This window comes from Ovis canadensis, chromosome 2 (assembly GCF_042477335.2).
Source record: "Ovis canadensis isolate MfBH-ARS-UI-01 breed Bighorn chromosome 2, ARS-UI_OviCan_v2, whole genome shotgun sequence".
NCBI lineage: Eukaryota > Metazoa > Chordata > Mammalia > Artiodactyla > Bovidae > Ovis > Ovis canadensis.
Window position 1 is genome coordinate 69,395,867 of NC_091246.1, and position 21,238 is coordinate 69,417,104.

General features: G+C 38.8%; 1 protein-coding gene across 6 annotated transcripts in view; it reads left to right on the forward strand.

Moving 5' to 3' along the window:
* Positions 1-21,238, forward strand: part of KANK1 (KN motif and ankyrin repeat domains 1) — a 215,813-nt gene that overhangs the window by 79,688 nt on the left and 114,887 nt on the right. For all 6 annotated transcript variants that reach the window (XM_069576426.1, XM_069576425.1, XM_069576427.1 and 3 more), the window contains one exon: positions 1,854-1,979. The gene's annotated coding sequence lies outside the window, so the exon portion shown is untranslated. Of the gene's footprint in view, positions 1-1,853; positions 1,980-21,238 lie in introns of those variants that run through there.

Consider the following 21,238-nt stretch of genomic DNA (forward strand, 5'->3'; position numbering starts at 1 on the left):
TGGACTGAAAACCTACAGACACTGGAGACACTTAGAGGATATCTCTGGCTCTATGAAAAGACCCCAGGTTGCCTATGAATGGTCTACTTACTGATGACGGAATAAGCTCCTTCCATACAACAAAAATAGTGGAATTAATGAGAGAATCTTAGGTCAAGGCACAAAGGCTTATAAATTTCAACGAGCATTTGTAGAAATGATGCCAAAAAAAACAAACAACAACACAGATTTGTGAAAGCTTTGATGTAGTCCATGCCAAAATGAAAAACAAGTTTAAAAAATCAAAATAGTCACTTTTCAGTTGGAGAGCTAAGCTCAATAAACTCAAAACAATGTCCAGTTCCACTGAGAAACTGGGAGGGTTAAATCATCTGGAAGGTGGCATCTCTGAGTCTGTGAACCTGAGATGGGCTTCACAGAGGGAATAAGAAAAGCTGTGTCCTCTGTGGGGAATGATGGTTGCGCAAGCAGGGCACAGGAGTATGTGTCCTTTGAAACCTAACGAGACTTACCTGCCTAGGACAGAAGGTGTTTGTTGGAAGCTGGAGGAAGATAAGATAAAGTAGAGGCAGATTATGAAGGAACCTGAAAGCCAGCAAAGGAGTTTACATTTAATGGAAGAGGAATGTATTATGACTGTGGATATAAGAGATGTGGATGTAATAGAATGCTAGATTTGGAGATGAGAAGAACAAAGAACTTCAGAGTTGGAGGTATCCTGTAAGGTGGGGTGGGGTGACTAGTATTTGCTGTACATGCTGTATGTCAGGTGCAAGATTGCATAGTTCTTATTCTTACAGCGACTTTAGAGGTAGATGATATCATCCCCATTTTATATATAATAAATGAGCTCTGAGGAAATACAATGTGTCTGAGTTTTTAGAGTACTTAGGCCAGAATTGAACACGTCTGACTTCAAAGCACAATGAGGATGGAGAATGTTGAAATCAGTTCCTGATTTTACACTCAGGAAAACTGAGACCCAGAAGATAGGGGACTATCCAAGGTTACCCAAGTAATGGAATGAAAGCAGCTGGACAGGCAGTGATCTGCAGAGAGAGGCCAGGTTAGAGGGTGCTGTTGTAAACAGGTGGAGGTGCCACAGAATTTGGTACTAGTGGAGGCATATTTTATTGTTATTTAGTCACTCAGACATATCCAGATCTTTTGTGATCCCATGGACTGTAGCCCGCCAGGGTCCTCTGTCCTCGGGATTTCCCAGGCAAGAATACTGGAGTGGGTTGCCATTTCCTTCTTCAGGGCATCATGCCGACTCAGGGATCAAATCTGCATCTCCTGCCTTGGCAGGCAGATTCTTTCCCGTTGAGGTACCAGGCATAGGAGTAAACAAGAGTAGAGAGCAGCAGGACAGTGAAGGGAGTGTGGGGGTGGACTGATGCTGGCATGGCCAGTGATGGAAGGGATCACATGAAAGCAGTCCCAGAGTTTTAATCCAGGGGAACTGTGGTTCCCAGTGAAGATCCTCAGTGCAGCTGATTTTCAGAGAAAGGCATCTATTGGGCTAGTCTGATTCTGAAATGACAGAGATACCAAATATAAAAAGTGATGGGATTTGTGAGCTGATTTACATACATACTGATGGATACATGAAGAGAAGCACATGAAGTAGAAGTGAACTGATGGTGAGACACCCCAAGAATTAGTGACCTGCTTTTGCCTAAAGGAAAGGAGATATAATGATATCCTAGGCTTTCTTGCCACTTCACCGGCAACCAGAAAATGCCTTAACCACAATAAACCACGTAGCCGTCTTTAGTAATTGATTCCCCTCTGCTATTGGAAAGGAGTATTGCCCCATCACATTTTCTGCAATGAGACTCTTTTTCTTTCAGAATGATTGTCACTGTACTGGATGGACTGCTGAACTATTGAATTACTTCCATCTTTTGACCACACTAAGAAATTGTCCATGGAGTTGAGATATTTATTGCAGTAATTTCTGGCCTTACATACTTAAGGTAAGGTATACTTTTTTCCCATATAACTATCATAAAGTTGTCATGTTTTTCTTCTTTAACTTTGCTTTTTAAGAGACATTAATCTATTCTTTTCTTCTAGCTTTTATGCTCTAATAATCCCGTCAGAGTGCTCTTAATCTGAAAATATATGAGTGCAGAAAAGACTTTTATATAATGAAATATGAGCAAGCTGTTTGAAAAATAAAGGGGGAAATGTATTACTCTTCACATTAAATCAATAAAAGTACCCTATTTCCTTAAACACAATATGCATAGACTGGGTTATACTAGAAAACTTAATAAATTGAAAGGAATATTTATTGTTAAGGCTACTTGAAAAAAATGAAGATACTTAAGTGTTAATATATTGCTGGCTTTGTTCAAATAAAGAAAATTTACAAAATACAGAGAACTTAAAAGAAAAAAATCTGTTACTTCACTGCCAGAGATAAAATTCTACTACATTATTTATAATACTTGTTTTTACAAATACTTGTAATGGGGTGTGTGTGTGTGTCATTTGTTGTTAACTTGTTATATTTTTGCAAATGAGGAACATTTATCACAGGCTTACTCCATGCCAGGCTCCGTACCAACCACTTTATATGCGTTACTTTATTAATTCTCACAACCCTGTGAGGTTGTTGCTTTTCTTATCCCCATCTATACACGAGAAAGTTGAGGCTCAGAAAAATTAAATAATTTGCCATGTTCAGAAAACTGGTAAACTTACTTAGAACTTGAACCAGTCAGATGCCAAAGCCCATACCAACAGGCTTTTTACATGCTTTTTTTCCTTGACAACATGCTTTGCCTTCTTTTCTACAGCATCATTTCACATTAGAAGGTGTTCGTTTATATCGGTATATAATGGTTTCTCTACCTCATCTCCTTTTGGTGGACATTTACTTGTTTTACCCAGTTTCAGAAACAACATTGTAATAACATCTTTTGTGCACGTCCATGATTGTCTATCTAGTGCGGATTGCTGCAAGTGGCATTGCTGAGTCAGCCCACGATGTGGGAATGAATCCCTCAGGTGTTTGATGCTTTCTGCTAGTTGCCTTCTCAAAAGGTTGTGGGAGTTTATATTCCCACCAGCAGAATATGGAAGTACCTGATGACCCTAAGTCCTCAACAACGTAGGTAGTTGGCAAATGAATAATATCGTTTGCTTTTTTAGAAGAGTGCAGGTCAGGTCCATCTTCTTGTCTCTGATCCTTTAGAACCTTAGCCTCCTGACGGGTTTCTCTCCCTCCACTGTAGACCTCACTTAATCATTAAAGGCACTGCAGGACAATGGGTAAAAGCATGGACTCCAGAGCTAGATGCCTGGGTTCAAATCATGGCAGTATTGCTCTGCCTCAGTTTCCCCATCAACAGGTGGAAATAATAATAAAGCCTTCTCCTGGGGTGGTGCTTGGGGTTGCAAAGAGGCAGACACAACTGAGCGATTGATCAGCAATTTTAGAACAAGTGCATGACTTCTGGTTTGAGCTCAGTAATTGTTGGCTACTGCTGTTGTCTTCCAAAAGTCCATGCTCATGTAACTCTAAAACCATAGATTATATGCAGTTGACTCTTGAACCACATGGGTTTGAACTGCATGGGTGCACAGATTTTTCCAGTAGTAAATACTACAGTACTGTATGATCTGTGGCTAGTTGAACCTGCAGATGTGGATTCTGAGGAAGGCAGACATGGATGGAGGGCCAACTATAGATTTTTTATTGTGTGGAGGGTTGGCATCCCTAACTCCCATGTTGTTCAAGGGTCAACTGTACTTGTTTTAAATTAAATATGATCATTACCAAATTAGTAATTCACAGCAGAAACTGCAGATGCTGACATTGTTATTACATGTTAACAGCATGAGCAGCCTGAAGGTCAGGCTCCCTTGATGATGCAGGGTCAGGATATTGAGGGGAGAGAAGTAACAGGAATAACTAGAATGTTAAAGTGCTTTATAAGCTCACAGAGCACTTTTACATGCATTATCTTGCTTGATCCTCAAACATAATTGAGGGAGGTGGAGCAGGTATCATTAACCTTGTTTTACAGAGGAAGAAATTGACTTGGAGGAATTAAGAGAGTTGTTCACTTCAGGTCATGGAAGCAGACTCTGGCAGAGTTAAGTGTGTGCTCCAAGCCTCTGACTATAAATCTGTCCTCTTGATGCTACAGGACGCAGTGATAGGCCGAAGAGGTACAGGTGTACACCTGCCCACATATGGAAACATACTGGGAAGGGAAGGAGCAAAGAGGGTTGCCGTGGGAGGAGGCAGCAGAGTGGGGTAAGGACATATTGGAAGGAAGGCAGGAAGGCAGGGACCCAGGGAGGAGGGAGGAGGGAAGGGAAGGGGCATGGGTAGTGAGGTCAAGAAGAGAGCAGGAAATTGAAGGGGCCAGGACTGTAGGACCACAGGCTGGCTGAGCACCTGGTTGGAGGAGGCTCCTTTGCAGCAAGCAAGGAGGAGAGAAGGAAGAAGACAGAGGATAGACATCTCTGTCTTCTAAGGCAAAGGGAATGAGAGCAAAAGTAAGCAAATGGGACCTAATTAAACTATACTGCCTTTGCACAGCAAAGGTAACCGTTGGCAAAATGAAAAGACAACCTACTGAGGGGGAGGAAATGTTCACAAATGATATGACCAATTAGGGATTAATATCCAACATTCATAAACAGTTCATACAACTCAACATCAAGAAAACAACCTGATTAAAAAATGGGCAGAGGACTGAATAGACATTTTTCCAAAGAGGAACACCATTGGCCATCAGGCACATGAAAAGATGACCTAACATCACTAATCATCAGGGAAATGCAAATCAAAGCCACAGTGAGCTGTCACCTCACACTTGTCAGAATGACTGTCATCAAAAAGAACACAAATCACACATGTTGTTGAGAGTGTGGAGAAAAGGGAACCATCTTAAGCTGTTGATGTAAATTGATGCAGTCACTGTGAAAAACAATAATGAAGTTTCTCAAAATAGAACTACCATATGACCCAGCAATTCCACTCATGGGTATATAAAAAAAAATACAAACACCAACCAAAAACATAAATTCAAAAAGATACTTATACCCCAGTGTTCACAGCATAGCATTATTTACACTTGCCAAGATGTGGAAGGAACCTAAATATACATCAACAAATGAATGGATAAAGGTGTTGTGTGTATATATATATACACAATGGAATACTACTCAGTTGTAAGAAAAGAATGACATTTTGCCATTTGCAGCAGTATTGATGAATTTGAGGGCATTTTGCTAAGGGAAATAAGTCAGACAGAGAAAGGTAAGTATTGCGTCAGTTGTGTAAGAAAGTAAACGCGTGTGTGCTGAGTCATGTCTGACTCTGTGACCCTATGGACTATAGCGACCAGGCTTCTCTGTCCGTGGGATTCCCCAGGTAGGAATACTGGAGTGGGTTGCTATTTCCTCCTCCAGGGGATCTTCCCTCTCCAGGGATCGAATCCGTGTCTCCTGTGTCTCCTACAAGGGCTTCTCCGGAGGCTCAGCAGTAGAGAACCTGCCTGACAGTGCAGGAGATGCAGGTTCAATCCCTGGGTCAGGAAGATCCCCTGGAGGAGGAAATGGCAACCCACTCCAGTATTCTTGCCTATTGTAGCAAAGAGTCAGATGTGACTGAGCGACTGAGCACTCGTAGGTGTTAAAAAGCCATTATCACCTATATCACTAAAACATACAGCAAACTAGTGAATATAGCAAAAAAAAAAAAAAAGCAGACACAGATATAGAGGACAAATTAGTGGTTACTAGAGCAGGGAGGAAGGGCAGTATAGAGGTGAAGGAGTGGGAGGTGCAAAGATACACTTTGTGTGTATACATACAAAGCCTTGTGTATAGTATCGACTACATGGATGTATTATACAACATAGGGGATAGAACCAATATTTGTAATAACTAAATTAGAGTGTAACCTTTAAAACTTATATGAAAATATAAAATTAAAAAAAAAAAAGCAAATGCACAGTCCTACCATTATTAAATCCCTATTCTTCCAGAGGTTTTTCCATGTGTATATGCTGGGAAGGATTGAGGGCAGGAGGAGAAGGGGATGACCGAGGATGAGATGGCTGGATGGCGTCACTGACTCGATGGACATGAGTCTGAGTGAACTCCAGGAGTTGGTGATGGACAGGGAGGCCTGGCGTGCTGTGATTCATGAGGTCGCAAAGAGTCAGACATGACTGAGCGACTGAACTGAACTGAACTGATGCTTACATAAAAACTTTAAATACAAATATGCAACCTTGGAAACTTCTCTCTATATCATTGTCATTGCTGCATAATTACTAAAGGTAGATAAAGAGTGTGGTTTAGAAATGTACGTACTTAAAATATCTCCCTCTAGACATGTGTCAGTGCATGTCCTCCTAACTATAATTTGAGGCTACTCTTAATTATTCTTAATATAAAGTCAAGAAAGAGGTTTTTGTTCTATATTACCTGAAAAACAACCCATTTACAATCCACTGACAGTATATAAGTGTTTTCTTTTCCTAGATTCTTCTTAACATTAGATCATAGAATTAAAAAAAATCTTTTCCAGTTGTATGCACAAGTGAACATTTATCATATGTTTATAAGCCATTTGTATTTCTTCTTTTGTGAATATTCTGTTCATGTTCCTTGCCCATTTCCCCAAAGGGACTTTTTCTTTTTGTGTTGCTAATTTGCAAATCTTTTTATTGTAAACTATCTTTAAATGTAAAAAATATTATAGATCTCTGTCTCCTTTGCCTTTGAATTTTGTACAGTTTTTTTTTTAAGTAAGTATTTAATTTTATGTGGTTTGAATCTTTTTTCTGTGGTTCCACATGGACTAATTATGAAGCAAGAAGGCCTTGGTATTGTTCCCTCAAAGTCTGTTCTTCACATAGCAGAGTGATCTCTTTTAAGTGTAGTCACATCTTGACACCCGCCCCCCTGCTCCCCCGCCTAAGCCAGTTGTGGCATTCTCCTAACCCTGGCCTGCAAGACCTGGCATGATCCAGCTTTGCCTGCTCTCTGACCTCACCTCTGTCACTCATACTTGAACACCATGTTCCCACCACATCGGCTTTCTTTCAATTCATGGAACATGTCAACCTCTTTACTGCTCCCAGGATTCTGCAGGTGCTGTTCCTTTGCTTGGAACATGTGCTTGTACATACATATGTACTCATGTACCTTCCTTATGGCTGACTCTTCCTCTAGAGAGCCAGTTTCAAGAAGAAGAGCTCCAGAGCATGCTGCTTGGGTTCACTTGCCTCTTCTGTTCACTAGCTCTGCATCCTTGGGCAAGCTGCTTCTCCTTATCCTCACCTGTAACATGGGAGTCATCATTGTAACGGTACCTAACTCACCTTGTTGAAGAAGATTAAATGGGTTAATTCATGTACAGCTCTTAGAAAACTACCTTATTCATAGAGTGAACATGAGTGGGTTATTGTTTAGCTGCTAAATCATGTCCAACTCTTTGCAACACTTTGGGGCTGTAGCCCACTAGGCTTCTCTGTGCATGGGATTTTCTAGGCAAGAGTGCTGGAGTGGGTTGCCGTTTCTTTCTCCAGGGGATCTCCCCAACCCAAGAATTGAAACTGTATCTCTTGCATTGGCAGGTGGGTTCTTTACCATTGAACCACCTGGGAAGGCCAAAGCTCAGCCTTGCCTGAACATATGAGTGGTTAGTTGTTGTCGTAGTCCTCCTTCTCCAGGCTCCATCTTAAATTTCACCGGAGACAGAATGTTTTCCAATTCAAGACTGGTCTTTCCCTCTAGTATTCTCAACGTCATAATTCTGCAGGATTTTCCCTTTTAAGCATGCATCAATATGCAGTTATTTTTCATTTATTTTCTTTTTCCTTTTTCCCCCTCTAGCCTGTGACTCCCATCAGGACAGGAATTGTGTCTGTGTGATCTACTGGGTCTCTAGTGCGTATTAGCACATAGTGTTTGTAGAATGACTCAATGAATAGCAACATCTCTAACTACAAGACTGCATAGAAATCTACCTGTATTTTCTTATTGTAGTTTTTATGGCTCTGTTTCACATTTTGAAATATTTCATCTGTGTGAAACTATTAGAAGTATATGACTTGAGAAATGAATGAAAATTAATTTTTTCCCTAAAGAGAAGCCAATTGCAATTTTTGTAATTCTTTTAAAGAGAGGTCCAACCCAAACTATAGTCCTTAGGGACTCCGACTTTGTTTTTTGTTTCTTTCTTTTTTTTTTTTTTTCTCCTTGGGTAGTCCTTTTGCAAAAAGTAAATACAGAAACTATTCATTGACTCAAGCCAAATTCCTCCTGAGTATGCTGGCCCACCATCAGGAGGGATGCTCCAAGGGTCACCTACCATGGCCTAATTTCCAAGAGGAAAGAAGACATAATGTTGCCAATTTAGGGACTTGTTCTATTTGCTCAGTATCTTACGTTATGAACGTAGTTATCTGAGGAGGCTTTATGAATAGCATAAGAATGAAGAGAAGTGAAAAGCAAGGGAGAGAGGGAAAGGTATATCCAATTAAATACAGAGTTTCAAACAATGGCTAGAAGAGACAAGAACGCCTTTTTCAATGAGCTGTGTTTGATAATAGAAGAAAACAACAAAAGGGGAAAAACTTGAGTTTTTTTCAGGAATATTGGAAACATCAAGGGAGCATTCCACCCAAAGATGGACACAATAAAGGATAAAAATGGTAGAGACGTAGTAGATGCTGGGGAGATCAAGAAGAGATGGAAAGAATACATGGAAGAACTGTATAAAAAAGATCTTAATGAACCAGATTACTGTGATGATGTGGTTAGTTAGCCAGAGCCAGACATTCTGGAGTGGGAAGTCAAGAGGGCCTTAAGAAGCACTGCTGTTAATAAAACTAATGGATGCAATGAAATTCCAGCAGAACTATTCAAATCCCTAAAGGAAGATACCATCAAGGTTTTGCATTCATTATGTCAGCAAATCTGGAAGACCCAGCAGTGGTCACAGGACTAGAAAAGGTCAATCCTCATCCCAGTCCCCAAGAAGGGTAGTACCAAAGAATGTGCTAACCATTGGACAGTTGCACTTATCTCCCATGCTAGTAAGGTCATGCTTAAAATCTTGCATGCTAGGCTTCAGCATTATGTAAACCAAGAACTTCCAGATGTCCAAGTTGGGTTTAGAAAAGGAAGAGGAACTCGAGATCAAATTGTCAATATTCGCTGGATTATAGAAAAAGTAAGGGAATTTCAGGAAAACATCAGTCTTTGTTTCATCGACTATGCTAAAGCCTTTGTCTGTGTAGATCATGACAAATGGTGAAAAACTCTTAGAGAGATGGCAATACCAGACCATCTTACCTGTCTCCTGAGAAACCTGTATGCGGGTCAAGAAGCAACAGTTAGAACCCTGTATAGAACAACTGACTGGTTCAAGATCGAGAAAGGAGTACAACAGGGCTGCTTGCTGTCACCCTGTTTGTTTAACCTATACGCTGAGCACATGATGAGAAATGCCAGGCTGGATGAGTGATAAGCTGGAATCAAGATAGGTGGGAGAAACATCAACAACCTCAGATGTGTAATTGATACCATTCTAATGGTAGAAAGTGAAGAGGAACTAAAGAGCCTCTTGATGAGGGTGAAGGAGGAGAGTGAAAGAGCTGACTTAAGACTAAATATTAAAAAAAACTAAGATCATGGCATCCGGCCCTGTTACTGCATGGCAAATAGAAGGGGAAAAGGTGAAAGTAGTGACAGATTTCCTCTTCTTAGGCTCCAAAATCACTGAGGATGTAGACTGCAGCCATGAAATCAGAAGACAGTTGCTTCTTGGCAGGAAAGCAATGACAAACCCAGACAGAGTGTTGAAAAGCAGAGACATTACTCTGCTGACAAAGGTCGGTATAGGTCTTTCCAGTGGTCAAGTACAGTTGTGAGAGTTGGACCATAAAGAAGACAGAATGCCAAATAATTGATGCCTTCGAGTTGTGGTGCTGGAGAAAACTCCTGAAAGTCCCTTGGAGAGCAAGAAGATTAAACTAGTGAATCTTAAGGAAAATCAATCCTGAATACTTGTTGGAAGGACTGATGCTGAAACTGAAACTCCAGTATTTTGTTCATCTAATGTGAATAGGCGACTCATTGGAAAAGTCCCTGATGCTGGGAAAGATTGAGGGCAGAAGGAGAAGAGGGCATCAGAGGATAAGGTGGCTGGATGGCATCACCAATGCAATGAACATGGACTTGGGCAAACTCTGGGAGGTGGTGAGAGACAGGGAGGCCTGGCATGCTGCATTCCTTGTGGTAGCAAAGAGTCAGACATAACTGGGCTACTGAACAACAACAACAACTTTATGAAACCTGAATTTTTTTTTGGACAATTTTGACAATCTTGAAATTTTGACAGTCATGTTTTAGATACTATGTCTACCTTAAAAAAAAACACCCAACTATTGAAACCTGAAATTTTCAATTTTCCAATGACTAAATTACATTTAGTTAACTGCCTCTTACAGTTAAATGAGGGACAAAAATGCTTTGGTAGAACATGTATTTTGATTTTTGGTTTCAAAAGATTAGTCACCATTCTCTTTCTTTTTTTAGTCACCATTCTTTTCCATATTTTAGCTTTTAAAATCAATTACAGAAATAATACATATCCATTAGCATATATTCAAGCCATAAAGCATTTCTACAGAAAGAAAAATGACTCTTGCAGCCCAGCTTCTGATCCCACACCTTAGTATAACCACTGCTGAGTTTATTGTATACATTTTCTGACTTTTTTTTAATGCTTACTAAATGTGTTAGATGTTTATACACACACACATACGCCACTCATATACTTGCATGCTTTTCCTGAAAAATGTCTTAAACCCACTGTCTTCTGTACATCAGTGGGCTTTAAAAACACTTGAACCCTTTGTGTTCTGGCTGGCAGCATCCGAGAGAAGTTACTAGTTGGTATTTTCTCAGGGCTTTAAACACCAAGGCTTACTTAGTTCGTGGGAGTCACTGGATATAATCTTCCAGAGGGTAGGGACTAGGGCACATTCAGGAATGGGGTGTGATCTGATGATACCTATCTCACTACAGAGGAAGGAATGGAGACTTACAGGGAAGCCAGTAAAGTAGGAAAGGAGAAAATTCTTCCGAGTTCACGAGGGTGAACATTCAACTGTTGCACTGAGTTATATAACAAGCAGTTTGATTTCCAGGGAAACAGGATGGCAGATGGCATGCTCTCAGGTTGCAGTTTTTTTACAACTTTGTCTCTCTTCATTCTCTGCTGCCCCCTACCCTTTTTTTGGTCCATGAGAATAGAAAATAAATTTGAGGTGGAGTAGAGTGGAGAACAGATTGACTCACTGGGCTATGCCCTTCACACTGGCATTCGAAAGCATGCCAGTTGGCTGCCCCAGGTTCTGATCTATGACACTGCAGTCCAGAGAACTATGAGGGTTTCTGTAAGTGATGGGGGCTCTGGACTTATGCAGAATTGCACTTGGTGGGGTTTTTCCACAGTGCCCACCTTATTACATTAGAGAGGCAAGTTTCATTGCTTAGGGGACAATTTACGGCAATGGGCTTATCTCCTTGTTTTAGCTCTTTATGTTTTTCTGCCTCTTAATAAAATGTGAAGTCACAAAGCAATTAAATAGTGTAGTTTTCTGGCAGGAGGTGGAGAATGGCTAACCAGGGGAAAAGGCTAACATGATTGACAGAGGCTGACTGTAAGATTTACATTGAGACTAACTCGTTCTTCAAAACTTTCTTCATTTTCTTGTGGGAATTATGGGGTAAATCATACACCAGAAGGATGGATGATTAAAAATGTAGGAGTTATGGTTTCTTTTTGACTTTGTAAGTCTCTAAATCCTCCACCTTAACACAGAGTTCTCATTTCAGGAACTCTTGATAAAATGATGGGAACCAGTCCTGCCATGGATTGAAGAGAAGCAGAAACACTTTAAAATCTTAAATTGTTAATAAACTTGAGATTATTTATATTTTGTAGAATATCTTGAGGTCCAGTGAGCTGAGATAGAGAAATAACTCAAATCTACAAGTGTAGATATTTTTGAATATTCAAATATATTGAATGGGGTAATAACTGTTAGTTTCCACAATTTTAGAAACTTGTTGTTGTTGTTCAGTCGCTCAGTCAATATTTGACTCTTTGTGACTCCATGGACTGCAGCACACCGGGCTTCCCTGTCCTTCACCGTCTCCCAGAGTTTGCTCAAACTCATGTCCGTTGAGTCAGAGATGCCATCCAACCATCTCATCCTCTGTTGTCCCCTTCTCCTGCCCTCAGTCTTTCTAAGCATCAGGGTCTTTTCCAGTGAATCGGCTCCTTGCATCAGGTAGCCAAAGTACTGGAGCTTCAGCTTCAGCATCAGTCCTTCCAATGAGTATTCGGGACTGATTTCCTTTAGGATTGACTGGTTTGGTCTCCTTGCAGTCCAAGGGACTCTCAAGAGTCTTCTCCAACACCACAGTTCAAAAGCATCAGTTCTTTGGCACTCAGCCTTCTTTATGGTCCAGCTCTCACGTCCGTGCATGACTACTGGAAAAACCATAGTTTTGACTACACAGACCTGCAAGGAGATCAAACCAGTCCATCCTAAAGGAACTCTGTCCTGAATATTCTTTGGAAGGGCTGATGGTGAAGCTGAAACTCCAACACTTTGGCCACCTGATGCGAAGAACTGATTCATTGGAAAAGACCCTGATGCTGGGAAAGATTGAAGGCAGGAGAAGGGAACGACAGAGGATGAGATGGTTGGATAGCATCACCGACTCGATAGATATAAGTTTGAGTCAGCTCCGGGAGTTGGTGATGTACAGGGAAGCCTGGTGTGGTGCAGTCCATGGAGTCACAAAGAGTTGGACGTGACTGAGCAACTGAAATGAGCTGAACTGAACTGATACGGACCTTTGTCAGAAAAGTAATGTCTCTGCATTTTAGTACACTGTCTAGGTTTGTCATAGATTTTCTTCCGAGGAGCAAGCATCTTTTAATTTCATGGCTACAGTCATCATCTGCAGTGATTTTGGAACTCAAGAAAATAAAGTTAGTCTGTCACTGGTTCCATTGTTTCCCCATCTATTTGCCATGAAGTGATGGAACCAGATGCCATGATCTTAGTTTTCTGAATGCTGAGTTTTAAGCCAACTTTTCACTTTCTATCATCTTCATCAAAACGCTCTTTAGTTCCTCTTTGTTTTCTGCCATAAGGGTGGTGTCATCTGCATATCTGAAGTTATTGATATTTCTCCCAGCAATCTTTAGTAATATTTAATAGTGACAGTTAAAATGTGGAAAATTTTGTGAAAACTGAAGTACAAGTCTGGAGAGTTAATATTCCGTGTCATTTTTATTCCAGCCTCCTCTAATGTATTAAAAAAAATCTTTTAATTTAGCCACTTTGTATTGATGATAATTTGTTTATTCCAAATTAAGAGAATTGACAAAGACATAAAAGTTCTCATATTACTCTTGTTACAGAAACAGTTTGATTTTAAGAAGTTATGAGAAGCTGCCTTCTTGTATCCTAATGATCACATGAAATGGCCATAGCAAATAGCTTAAAGTAAAATGCAGTTGTTGATACCTGTTGAGAAGGATTAACTAAGAGTTAATTAATGTGACCCAGAAAACAAGTAACTAAAAGGACATTACTTTTTGTGGTGTGAATGCACTCTAGGGGATTTCCCACCACAAAAAGAAGAACCAGAGAATCAACTGCGAAGCGATTCTACTGCTGGTTTAGGGTGTTTTTCCAAATAGATTACTAGTGAGAATATTTGTACCGAAAGAATAGGAGAAATGCTGATTTCTAGAACTTGATAAAATGATAACAAGAAGCTTCTTTACCAAATCAGTTACATCTTTTCCAGGTTCATCCCCAGTGTCCTGTGTCTAAGCTGTGGTTGTTTCCTCACCTGTAAAGGAGGGTGGTACTTCTTACAAGTTCAGTGTTGTAGATTGTTTGGAGAGAAGAGAGACTGAAGGCATCCAGGACGGTCTGTCTTCTCAGCCCTTATCCTAACTTGAACTAGGCTGTGTCTCAGGCAGTGGATCATTTCACTGCCCCAGGGATAGTGCTTACTTATAGTCCCTGGTTTTCAGTATGTTTTCTTCTCCCTGGTGACAGTCCTTTATCTAGAGTGTTCCACAGAGAGGCATCTGCGTGCCGAAAATGCCCTTCCACACTGGTATCAGTCTTACTATTCCAGGGTAAAGTAACTCAGTGGCAATTGGTGTTTTAATCTTACCTGTGCATTATTTCTAAAGTTGTATTTATTGTTAATGAGATGAGGATCACATAACACCACCAACAAAAAAGGAGCCATTTAAAAGTGAACAAATCAGTGGCATTCATCACATTCAGAGTGTTATGCAGCAACCATCTCTCTCTAGTTCCAAAGCATTCTACTACCTCAAAAGAAAACCCTAGATGTATTAAGCGGTAACTCCCTGTTCCCTCCTGCCACTGCTCTTGGCAGCCCCTTCTGTGCTGTCTCTATTATGTCATGATTCTGGATATATCATGTAAGTGTTATACATTATGTGACCTTATGTGTCTGGCTTTTTTTTACTTAGTGTGTTTTTGAGGTTCATCCAGGTTGTAGCATGTATCAGCCATTTTATGACTGAATAATATATTCTACTGTATGGATGTGCCACAGTTTGTTTATGCATTCACCATTGATGGACATTTGCGTTTTTCTGCCTTTTCATTGTTGTGAGTAACACTGCTGTGAACATGAGTGCATAAGTATTTGAGTCCCTGTTTTCAGTTTTGGGGGTAAATACCTAGAGGTAGAATTACTCATTATATGGTAATTCTGTGTAACTTTTTTGAAAAACTGCCAAACTGTTTTCTGTAACAGCTGAACCATTTATATTCCCACCAGCAATGCTTAAACTTCCTATTTCTCTCCATCCTTGCCAACACTTATTTTTCCTTTATTAAAAAAAAATTATAGCCATTTTTAAGACGAAGTGCTAAAATGGTTTCATTATGGTTTTGATTTATATTTCCCTAATAACTAATGATGCTGATCATCTTTTCATGTGCTCCTTGGCCATTATGCATATATTGCATATCTTCTTTGGAGGAGTGTTTATTTAAGTCCTTTGCCCCCATTTAACACTGCGTTTTTATTGTTGAGTCAAAGAGTTCTTTTACATTCTGGGTATTAAACCCTTTCCAGATATATAGTTTGCAAATATCTTCTCCCATTCTTTAGGTTGTCTTTTCACTTTTTTTTAAAAATTTATTTTGTATTGGGGTATAACCTGTTAACAAACAATGTTGTGATAGTTTCAGGTGAACAGTGAAGGGACTCAGCCATACGTATACATGTATTTATTCTCCCCCAAAATCCTTTCCCATCCAGCCTGCCACATTAAATTAAACAGAGTTCCATGTGCTATACAATTGGTTCTTATTGATTATCCATTTTAAATATAGCAGTGTTTACCTATCCATCCCAAACTCCCTAAGTGTCCCTTCCCATGAGTCTCTTTCTGTTTTGTGAATTCATTTATATAATTTCTTTTTAGATTCCACATATAAGGAATGTCATATAGTTTTTCTCCTCTCTCTCACTTATTTCACTCAGTATGGCAATCTCTAGGTCCATCCATGTTGCTGCAAATGGCATTATAACATTCTTTTTAATGGCCGAGTAGTATTCCATCGTACATAAGTACCACGTCTTCTTTATCTGTTCCTCTGTCAATGGACATTTAGGTTGCTTCCCTGTCTTGACTGTTGTAAATGGCCCTGCAGTGAACATAGGGGTGCGTGTATCCTTTTGGATCATCTTTTTCTCCAGATATATGCCCAGGAGTGTCTTGATAATGTCCTTTGCACAAAAGTTTTTTTTTTGAAGGAGCTCAAGATCTTTCTTTATTTTTCCTTTGTTGGACATGCTTTTGGGGTCACATCTAAGAGTCCACTGCTTCCTAATCCTAAGTCAGAAAGATTCACCTTTTTATCTTAAGTATTTTATGCTTTTGTCTGTTATATTTAGAACATTAATCCATTTTGAGTTAATTCTTCATACTGTGTGTGGTAGAGAATCCAACTGGATTCTTTTGTGTATAGATATCTGATTGTCTCAGCATATTTATTGAAGAGTTCATCTTTCTGCATTGAAGAATCTTTGCACCCTCTTGAAAAACCAGTTGGCGATGTGTGTAAGAGTGTTTTTCTGCGCTCTTAGTTCTGCTCCATTGATTTATATACCTAGTCTTATGCCAGTACTACACTGTTTTGATTACGGTAGCTTTGTAGTAAGTTGAAATTGGGAAATGTAAGTCCTCCAACTTTGTTTTTCTTCTTCGGTACCATTTTAGCTATTCAGAATCCTCTTTTATTTCCATATGAATTTAAGAATCGACTTTACCATTTCTGGAGAAAAGGCTGTTGGAATTTTGATAGGAATTGTGTTGAATCTATAGATGACATGGGGTAGTGTTGTCTTAGCAGTGTTAAGTCTTCTAATTCATGAGCATAGGATGTCTCTCTATTTATCTGGGTCTTCCTTATTTTCTTTCAGCAGTGTTTTGTAGTTTTCAGTGTGTAAGTATTTGTCTCCATTAAATTTATTCTTAAGTATTTTATTCTTTGGATACAATCATAAATTGTTTTCTTGTTTTTTTTCTATTAGATTGTTTGTTCTCGATGTACAGAAACACAACTGCTTATACATTATTTTTACTTTTTTAAAATTTGAAGTTAAAAGAATGACTCCACTGGTTATTTTTAAAATTAGTTAAGAACCCCACTGTCTCTACAGATATTTTCCTAGAGTGATTCTTCTTAAGTTTGGCATATATCCTTTCATATATTATATATATACACATATTTACTTTTTTGTAGATGCATATTTTGTCTACATTTTAACTTATTTTTACCTAATTATAGATTATGAATACATTCTTTGTCAGTACATCTAGATGGACCTTATTCTTCTTAAATGCTGCAGAGTGCCTTTTTGTACTGTTTTGTTTAAAAGTTATATTTTAATGAGCATTTAGTGTGTTTTCAGTTTTTTTTTCTGTTCTAAACATTGCAAAAATTAACGGTCTTTACCTTCATCAGTGTATACTTGTATGAGTATATTCTCCAGGCAAGAATACTGGAGTGGGTTGCTATTTCCTTCTCCAGTGCATGAAAGTGAAAAGTGAAAGTGAAGTCATTCAGTCCTGTCTGACTCGTAGCAACCCCATGGACTGTAGCCTACCAGGCTCCTCCATCCATGGGATTTTCCAAGCAAGAGTGCTGGAGTGGGGTGCCATTGCCTTCTCCGCTCTTTAAGGTAAATTCCTGTAAATAAAATTACTTAGGCAAAAAAAGTTCATATATCTTTTGACGGACAGTAAGTGATCTTGTTTTTTGTTTTTAAGTGCCTATCTACTGTGGGCATAGATGCTATTTAATGTTATCTAAAAGCATCGCAATGAGTACTTAAATGTTTGAGGGAAAGAGGAGGAAAGAGTGTGACTAACCCATGTTATATACTAGTAAATGTAGTAATCTAAATAGAATGTAAGTAATAAAATCCTTTTTGGGGTGTTTGTGAGATTTGTGAACAAGGTGTTTTAAGATTCACAGTCCAGTTTACTATTGTCAGACGGTAAGGAAGCAGCTAGTAGCACATAGACACCTCTTGAGCTTTTCTCTCTCTTGCCTTTTGTACACCCCACCCCACTCCTAACATATCTTCCTTTAACCACCCCCTACCCATCCATTGCTGGCAGTCACTCTTAAATATCTTTGAATTTTATGCCAAAAGATCTTTAGCCTGGTTGACAGATTCTTTGAACACCTATTTTCTTGTTTGGCCATCCAAGAAGGACCACTTTGGGAATTTGCTAACGTGTTCTAAAGTTAGACTTCGTTTTGTGGAGAAGAGTCTCGAGAGTCCCTTGGACTACAAGGGGATCCAGCCAGTCCATTCTGAAGGAGATCAGCCCTGGGATTTCTTTGAAGGGAATGATGCTGAAGCTGAAGCTCCAGTACTTTGGCCACCTCATGCAAAGAGTTGACTCATTGGAAAAGACTCTGATGCTGGGAGGGATTGAGGGCAGGAGGAGAAGGGGATGACAGAGGATGAGATGGCTGGATGGCATCACGGACTTGATGGACGTGAGTCTGAGTGAACTCCGGGAGTTGGTGGTGGACAGGGAGGTCTGGCGTGCTGCGATTCATGGGGTCGCAAAGAGTCGGACATGACTGAGTGACTGAACTGAACTGAAAAGCTTAGCTAAACTCCAGAAAGCAGACCATATTCATTTTGGGGGAAGGTCACTGTGATATTCTTTCGCACTGAATCTTATCTCACACCTTTCTATGCTTATCTATAGTTAACTAAGTAAAGCAGAGGAATATACTTTATTTTTTTCATAAAAGAATGTGCTTTTATAAAAAAAATATACTCAAAGGAAAGAAAACCAAGTGAGAAGTGAGGATACAAAGTTGCTTTCCTCATCCATATGTTTTTTTTTAAACATTTTTATTTTGAAATAATAAAAATTATTTTATTCTCCAATTTTAGACTTTAAGAAAAGTTGCAAAAGATAATACAGGGTTCATATATACCCTTCAGCCAGATTCCCCTAATGTTAACATCTTACATAACCATAGTGTTCTTATCAGTTATCAGGAAATTTTAAGTTGATAAAATACTTTTAGCTCAACTACAGACCTTATTAGCATTACATACAGTTTTCTACTAATGTCCTTTTTCTGTTCCAGGATCCAACTGCATTTAGTTTTTCTGTCTTTAGATTTCTATATTTTGTGACAGTTCCTCAGCCTTTCCTTGTCTTTCATGATCTTGCTACTAATATTTTTGAGCAGTACTGGTCAGTTATTTTGTTTAGTGACTCTGAATTTGAGCTTTTCTGATGTTTACTTTGAGGTTATGTATGCTTTTAGGGGAAGAATACAGCAAAAGTGATACGGTTTTTAGTGAGTGGTTGCATAGTATCAGTTTCTCTGGATTTTTGACTCTCCATTTTCAGTCCATTCCATATTTTAAAGTAATCAGAATAATTTTTGGTCCTCTGTATTCCTGTTATTATATCCAAACTCTTTTGGCTAGCAGTTTCTGTGAAAACAAAGCATAATTCAAGGCATATTTTATGTGTGATGATTGAGATGATAATAGTTGTAAATCTGTTTGTCTACAGTGATAATGATCTTCCTAAGCATTTTGCTCTATCTCAAAATTAATTTGTGGGTTTTACCACGGTTTCTTATATAGAGAGAAAGTGTCTCTTGTTCCTTTTTCAACAAGAATCAGGTTTATATCATAATTTTAAAAAATGAATTTTTCAGGTACATTTTCCTCTTGGCTTTGGCATTTTGTAAGAAATTTTCATATTGTTCCCACTTCCAATACACTTTAATTTGGGAGTAGGATTAGGTGTAATATGGTATAATCCTTAGCTGGTAAATAGAGCCTGGTGTTATAATGTTTTGAAAATATACCTGGCTATCTCTTGACATTTAAATGTATAAATTACCTTTGCAGCCATAAGTGAGCTTGAAGTAGCTTTGATAACTAATCATTCTATGGTCAGTCAGCCAAAAGAATTTACAAAGAATAGCTTAGGTGTCTTGCGTCCAGTTTAAAGGTTAGTAGTTTGAGGCTTGTTCCTGGTGCCTGTAATTAGTTATGTGGAGAGACACTACATTAATATTTAGTAGTTGCTTATTCTTAATAGTTCCCACATCAGTCATCATTCTCTTTTCCTTTCCCTCATCTAGAACAGAGAAATATTTTACTTACTGTGTTAGTATTAATGTGTTCTATTTTAATTAAAAAGAGAAAATGTACTTGCTTAAATTTTTCTCTTTTAGAATTTCCAAAATTGTTTTAAACTTTCCATACTTGCTTTTGTTTTACATTAAGTCATGGTTGAGGAAGCAGGTGGCGTGTCATTGGCCCTGTATTTCAGCAGAAAATCCTTTTCATCCTATAGAATCTTGACTTTGGGGTACAGTTGATAGATATGTTTAAGGTTAAAGTTAGAGGTAATATTCAAAGTACCAAACAAGTATTGTTCTGATTATTTGGGTTCTTTATTCCACTTCTTTCCTGGAAACATAAATAATGATGATGAAGCTAATAATAATAATTTATTAAATAGGTACCATATACCAGACATTGTGTTGGGGAGTTTGCAAATATCATCTAATTTTATCCTAATAGAAACCTCCTAATTTTTTGGAAATGGAACTCAGTGCTTAGCAGGTTAAATTACTTATCTAGGATTGCACAGTTAGCCAGAGAACGGTCTGAATTTTGTCTGAGTTCACTGCTCATTCCACATAGTGTATACTGTGGCTATCTTCATGTCAATAAAGATGAGAATGTCTCTATGATTGCTTTTCCTTCAAAGAATTTTTATATTCTAAAATACTTCAAAGGATTTTTTTGTTTTGTTTTGTTTCAGTGTTTGTTTTTCTTTGATTTATTTATTTTTTAATATAAATTTATTTTAGTTGGTGGCTAATTACATTACAATATTGTATTGGTTTTGCCATACATCAATGTGAATCCACCACGGCTGTACACATGTTCCCCATCCTGAACCCCTCTCCCACCTCCCTCCTCATCCCATCCCTCTGGGTCATCCCAGTGCACCAGCCCTGAGCATCCTCTATCATGCATCAAACCTGGACTGGCGATTTGTTTCACATATGATAATATATATGTTTCAATGCCATTCTCCCAAATCATCCCACCCTCGCCCTCTCCCACAGAGTCCAAAAGACTGTTCTATACATGTGTCTCTTTTGCTGTCTCGCATACAGAGTTATCGTTACCATCTTTCTAAATTCCATATATTTGTGTTAGTATGCTGTATTGGTGTTTTTCTTTCTGACTTACTTCACTCTGTATAATAGGCTCTAGTTTCATCCACCTCATTAGAACTGATTCAAATGTGTTATTTTTAATGGCTGAGTAATACTTCATTGTGTATATGTACCACAGCTTTCTTATCCATTCGTCTGCTGATGGACATCTAGGTTGCTTCCATGTCCTGGCTATTATAAACAGTGCTGCGATGTACATTGGGGTACACGTGTCTCTTTCAGTTCTGGTTTCCTCGGTGTGTATTCCCAGCAGTGGGATTGTTGGGTCGTATGGCAGTTCTATTTCCAGTTTTTTAAGGAATCTCCACACTGTTCTCCATAGTGGCTGTACTAGTTTGCATTCCTACCAACAG